This window comes from Juglans regia, chromosome 7 (assembly GCF_001411555.2).
Source record: "Juglans regia cultivar Chandler chromosome 7, Walnut 2.0, whole genome shotgun sequence".
Classification (NCBI taxonomy): domain Eukaryota; kingdom Viridiplantae; phylum Streptophyta; class Magnoliopsida; order Fagales; family Juglandaceae; genus Juglans; species Juglans regia.
The window spans coordinates 32,388,182-32,395,037 of NC_049907.1; positions in this window are offsets into that span (position 1 = coordinate 32,388,182).

A 6,856-nucleotide genomic window follows, 5' to 3' on the forward strand; every position below is an offset into this window, starting at 1 on the left:
TGTGGGAAATGCTTGGAATGTAGCCATAGAGGGATCCCTAGATTTTGTTCTTGCCCAGAAGCTTAATGCAATCAAGATTGCACTAAAAATCTGGAATAGAAATCACTTTGGCCACATCCAAACAACTAAATCAGCAACTCATGAATGTCCAAAAGCAGTATCCTTCTGAGGATTCTATGCTTCTTGAGAATAACCTGATCACCTGTCTCAATGAACAACTCAAAAGAGAGGAAATTCTCTGGAAACAAAAATCATGGCTTTAGTGGCTCACAACCACGGTCGTCAACACAAAATTCTTTCATATGACCTCCACCATGAGAAGAAGGAGAAATAACATTCACAATCTCAAGGACCAATCAAACCAGTGGGTCCACGACACTCCCAACATTCACAAAATGTTCTTGGATCATTTCCAGAACATTTACAAAACTTATGACCCCAAGTGACAAATGAGTTGGATGATTTGTTCCCTCAAAATCTCAATCTAGGATAACAACTTCCTCTGTCAAGTCCCTGATGATGAGGAAATCATCTCCACTATAAAGCAAACTTCTTCCTCAAAGGCCCTTGGGCCTGATGGCTTTACAGGCTTCTTTTACAAATTCTATTGGGATATTGTAAGAGAAAATTGCATTAAAGTCGAAAAGAATTTTTCATTACTGGACCTGGCATAAAAGACCTTAACCATACCCATATTGTCCTCATTCCAAAAAAAGACTCCCCGAGCACTGTGCACCATTTCAGGCCCATTAGCCTCTCCAACGTTTGCTATAAAGTGATAGTAAAACTTTTTGCTAATTGGCTTAAAAAAGTGATCCACAAAATCATTTCCCCATAACAATCTATCTTCATTCTTGGAAAAATAATCCAAGAGAACACTATTGTAACCCAAGAGATTTTCCATCACATTAAAAAGAAGAGAAGTAAGAGGGGGCTTATGGCTATTAAGATTGATATGGAAAATGCATTTGATCTCATGGACTAGAGGTTTCTTTTAACCACGTTAAAGAGCCTTGGTTTTCACCCCAAATGGATAAAGTGGATTGAAGAATGCATCACTACGGTCTCTTTATCTGTGGTAATAAATGGGGAGCTAGTAGGTCATTTGAACCCCTCCCTTTCACCATTCCTATTCATCATTGGAAGTGAAGTTCTGTCTAGGCTTATCATCAGAGAAGAGAACGAGGGCAACCTTCAGGGCATCAGAATAAGTAGAGGTGGGCCCCCCATAACCCATCTTCTTTTTGTAGATGACTTGATTCTCTTCAGCAAAGCTTCCACCCATAATTCTAATTCTTTCCTAAGATGTCTGGATAAGTACCAAACCTGGTCTAGTAAAAAAATCAATAGAAATAAGTCTTTCATCCAATTCAGCAAAAACTCACCAAATCCTGACACCAAATCTATCAAAGAAATTCTCGATCTCAAGAACTCCTCTCCCATAATAAAATACTTGGGGCACCCCTTAGATCTTGAAAGGAATTGCGGGAATCATTACAATGAAATGTTGGAAAAAATCCAAAAGAAACTCTCTGGTTGGAAATTTAAACTATTATCCCAAGCTGGTAGAACAACCCTAATCAAATCTGTGGCCAACTCCATTTCAACCCACTGGATGTCAAGCATTCTAATCCCAAGGACAATCTAAAAAAAAAATTGATCAAGCTCTTATGAAAGTTTGGTGGGGATCTGATCCAAAAAACAAAACCCATAACTTCCCTCCAAAATCTTGGAAGTCCATATGTAAGCCAAAATCCATGGGGGCTAGGGATAAAGAATCTCCTATGATTTTGGTGGGGATTTAATAAAACCTACAAGCTGGGTTGGAATCTCTCAACAATGACACCAAATTATGGAAGACCCTTATCAAGGAGAAGTATGTGACGCAAGACTCTTGGCTGTCCATATAGGGGAAGCCTTCAAATTCCATTTTTTGGAAGGGTTTGCTCAAACAAAGAGACTTCTTAGCCTCTAGTTTGTGCATACAAATCAACATCAATACCAAAGCTTGGATTGATCCCTAGATTCATTCCCTATCTCCACCGCTTCCAATCCCTTCATCTCCTAACATAATTCAAGACCCTCAACTGAAGCTGGTTGAATTAATCATTGAGGAACCTAGGAGATGGAACACTCTTCTACTTAATGCTCTATTTTCCCAGGACACTACCCGTGAAATAGAGAAAATCCCCCTTGTCCAATTTCATTTTCACACACTAAGAGATAGGCTCAAATGGAAACATCATTCTTCAGGAAACGTTTTTGTCAAGTTTGCTTATGTAGCTTTTGTGGCACCCCCAATCCCCCTTATATAAATACACGGGGATCGAGACACCAGGATGGTGACAACACGGTCACACATCCCAACGAAACGTGCCCAAGTGTGTGTACATGCAATAGTGTACAATAAAAACGCACCGGATAATATTATAAGTCAACTAAGTACCAGAATTTAAATACAAGTAAACATCAGTAAGGTTTAAAAAATTATACAGTCATCCCAAATAGATTACAAAAGATAGACTAGGATAATAATATCGATGCACGAGAGCAATCCCAGATCGCTCTCACCATGGAGCCAAGGCCTAAGACTCATCATCCTCATCTGCATCAAAAGCTGCGATACCATAAAACGGTACCGCAGGTAAGTATAACCCAAAATAACAACGTAATATAAATGCATTAAATGCGACCAACATGCATGCATAAAAAGAATAAACATTTCTCTCAAAACATCATTTTCCCCGAAAACGATTAATTTCAACATACGCCAAAATCCCATTTTTAGCCAAAACATATAATCCAACATTTTCCCAGAAAATGATTTACACAAAACTCAACAATTTATCGGACACTGTAGCCGGGACTCACAGGCGGGACTATACCACCATCCTTGCTTACCACCATCCCTACCGCGTGCACCGTAGGCGGGAATTACAGGCGAGACACAACCACCATCCCTGCTTATCACCATCCCTACCGCGTGCACCGTAGGCAGGAATCACAGGCGGGACTCTACCACCGTCCCTGCTTACCACCATCCCTACAGTCTCTTTCCTTTTTTTTTCTCAAATCAATCAATCCAAACAAATCCAATTTCTCACACATGAAATCATAACTTTTCCAAATCACACATGCACATGAATGCAATACACGAAAACCCAGTTTTCTTTACAAACATGATCATGCATGAAATATTGATATGCACATGTACCAACACAAATCCACATTCCTCAATAACCAATAACCAATCCAATCAAACCAACCCAAACAACACCAATCATAAATCCATCCGACCCCCGAACTCCTCGGACTCAGTCCGGCATGTCAAACAAATACAGTGTAATATGTTAGTGCAAAAATACATTTAAATTATGAAAGTTCTTTGGAGAAATACTTACAATGCAATATAACAATTTCCGAAGGATCACGAAGTTGAAAAAGGCGACGTCTGAGCAACACCACATTGTAAAATACACTGTGGCCGTGGGTCACAATTACCAACTTTTCAACGGTGACAAACGAAGACCCAAATTTGATAGGGTAGGACCTAGAGAGGTCGGTGAAGCCAATGGTGGTGGTGGTGGTTTACCGTGGGTGGCGGCGCAAGGGGTGTTTTTAGGCCAAAAATGCCGAAATTGGAGATGGGCTTGGTTGTGTGTGCTTCACCGGTGACGGATCGGAGCCGGGGTTGGGTCCATTGGGGGTTGCCAAGAGGTCGGGGATGAAGTGGTAGGAAGATGGTGGCCGATGGTGGTGCGACGGCGGCGCGCGAAGGAAGTGAAGGCCGCGGCAGGGTGTTGCGCGTGGAGGCTAACGACGGCGAGATAGGGGCTGAGATTTATAGGGAAGGGTCGCCGGCCGATGGGGAGGGGAACGGAAGGGGCGGTGTTGGTCAAGGGCGGCGCACGGCGGCGGGCTGGGTGGAGGAGAAATCGGACGGAAGAGAGAGGGAGACTGGGCTTCGCGCGCGGGAGAGAGGAAACCGAAGGAGAAATAAGGGTAAAAAGAAAAGAAAGAGAAAAGAAAAGGAGGAAAAGAAAAATAGAGGGAAAAGAAATGAGGTCCAATCTTCATAACTTGGGTCACGAAAATGATCCAACGGAAACGATTTTAAAACAGCTAGTGAAATAAAATAATTTAAACGTAATAGTAAAGTCAAATTGAAATAATTAAATCTCACAGTAATTAATTTAAATATTAAAAGCAATTTAAATGCATAACAATAAATAAATATTAAGAAAGCACATAAAAATAATTTTCACCAAATTAAAATCATAGAAATAAACTCACTAAAAATCCAACCAATTTAAAATAAGAGGATAAATTTTTTGAATAAATAAAAATAATCCTTCAATAAAAATATACTAAAATACGGGGTGTTACAGCTTTGGTGAACCAAACCTGTAGCAATATATACCTTCTCATGTTTGGAAAAAAAATATGGAAAATGAAAATCCAAGACAGATTAAAGCTTTTCATATGGAAAGTCTTTAATAACATTCTCCCCACCAGGGTCCTTTTGAAAAATTGCATATCACTCCAAGAAGAACAATTGGTCTGCCCCATCTATAACTCGGCTAAAGAATTTGCCTCTCACTTGTTTCTTGATTGTCCTTACTCTAGAGTATTGTGGAGACAATCTCATTGGCCCCTCAATCTCTCCTCCATTGGCAATCAAGATATCAACACTTGGATCATGTGATCCTAAATCCTAAAGTCAAACTCCAAATAGAAACAACTGACACCCATAAATTCCAACTTTTTGCTATGTTGGTAATGGACAACCTCTGGTTTTACAAAAATCAAGTGGTTCACAATTCCAAAAACCTGTCCATAAGTTAGTTTTTAGCACAAGTCAACCAGTCCTTGATGGGAACCATGATGGGCCTAGTCTTAAAGATCACGGAGACAATGCAATGATTGATGCAATCCACTTGGGACGAGTTTAGCAAGAGCCCAACATTCAAGATGGGGCTTGAAGGATGAAGATCCAATTTTAATTCATTTGATCAGCTATGGAAGATGGCAACAACAAGACTTAAAGGCTTTGGGCTCTTGAAGGGTTACAACTTATTTAATTCATTTAAAGAACTTATTTTATTAATTTAGAATAATTGAGTTTATTATGGGAAGCACTTAAGGGGGCCTATGCAAGGGCATGTTGGGAAAGTTATTATTTTATTGAACTAGGGTTAGGGTACTGTAGCCGAGTTACTGTAGAGTGGCACTGTAGCCGAGGCACTGTTCATCCAGGGGCACTTTTGGAAGATGGGGGTTTATTTTGGCTAGGGTTTCATTAGGTTTTGCTTTAAATACTCTATGTAGCCTCATTCTAATGAGATTATGAAGTTTATGAAATTTGATGAATTTATTCATTGTGAGTTGAGTTTTACTCCTCTTGTTCTTAATTGAACTTTTGAACTTATCAAAGGTAAATCACAACCTTTGTGGCGTTCCTCCTTTGTAATCTGGGTTCTTGAGACGGGTTCTTCAACGGGTCTAGATTTTAATATAATCTAAGTTCTTGAAACGAGTTCTCATTGGGTCTAGGTTCTCCATTCATTGACTTGATTTTAGCTTTCTTGGGGTATTTTCAAATTGACTGTGGGTTCAAGGGATTCCTTTCCCGCGGGTTCATATCAGTCCTATAGGAACCATTGTAGTGCTTGGGAATGGAAAGAACAAAATCAAAACATTGAATGAATCCCTCCTCCCCCAGAACAAACAGCCATAACATTTGATGTAGCAGTTAGACCAAGTGGTAGCACATCAGTGGCAATAGGCAGATCACACAACAAAGACATATGATTCATTGTAGCAACCCTCTCAAAAAGCGACAACCCGAACTAACGTGAAGCAATGGCAGCATACATCGGAGTGAAAGAAGCTCAAAGAAAGCAATTGAAGGAAATCAGAGTTGAAGGAGACTCCCAAAGAACAATAACAACCTTGACAGAATAATAAAAAAAAAAAAGTCAAGACTGGATAACAGAAGGTATCAATCGAGATTAGGGGTGCTACCCGCATGGTGCGGGGCGGGGGCACCCCCTCCCCGCCCCCCGCCCCGCACCATGCGGGTGATGGGGGTTTTTCCCCCGCACCCCGCCCCCAGGAGGCGGGGGCGGGGTCCCCCTCCCCGGTGCCGGGGGGCGGGGGAAAAACCCCCATCCGCCCCGCCCCCCGCCATAATATTAAAAAAAAAAAAAATTTTAGTCTAAAAATATTTTTTTAGACCAAAATTATAATATAATTTAAATAATAAATTAAAATTTATAAATATAAAAAAAATTTAAACTCATTAGAGTTAGATTTTGGATTGATTTGGCCTCCTAGGCCAATCTTTATATAGGAGGCCAAGGCAATACAATAGTCATCTTTAAGCAATGTGGGACTTAGTAGTAAGTCCCACATTGCTTAAAGATGACTATTGTATTGCCTTGGCCTCCTATATAAAGATTGGCCTAGGAGGCCAAAGCAATCCAATGACTTGAATATAATTTTAAGTCTTTTATAAATTGTGTATATTTATATACAATATATTTATTTAATATATATAAATAAAATTTTTTTTTTAATGTTGCGAAGGGCGATAAAGAAGGCAATAACTGGTCCTACCCCTCTTGCTGCTTCTTCTATTGAGGAAGGGGGACCCTTAAGAGGCCTACCCGGGATGCAAGGCGCCCACCCCTAATCGAGATATAAGACTCATGTTGAACAATTTAGAATTCTGGGAGGCGTTAAAATACATTGATCTCAAAATCAATGCGTGCATGGAATTGCGCAATGGGCAGCCTCTAAAAATGTAATTGGAAGCATACCCCTTATTGAAATTCCACCATGTCTATTAGATTTT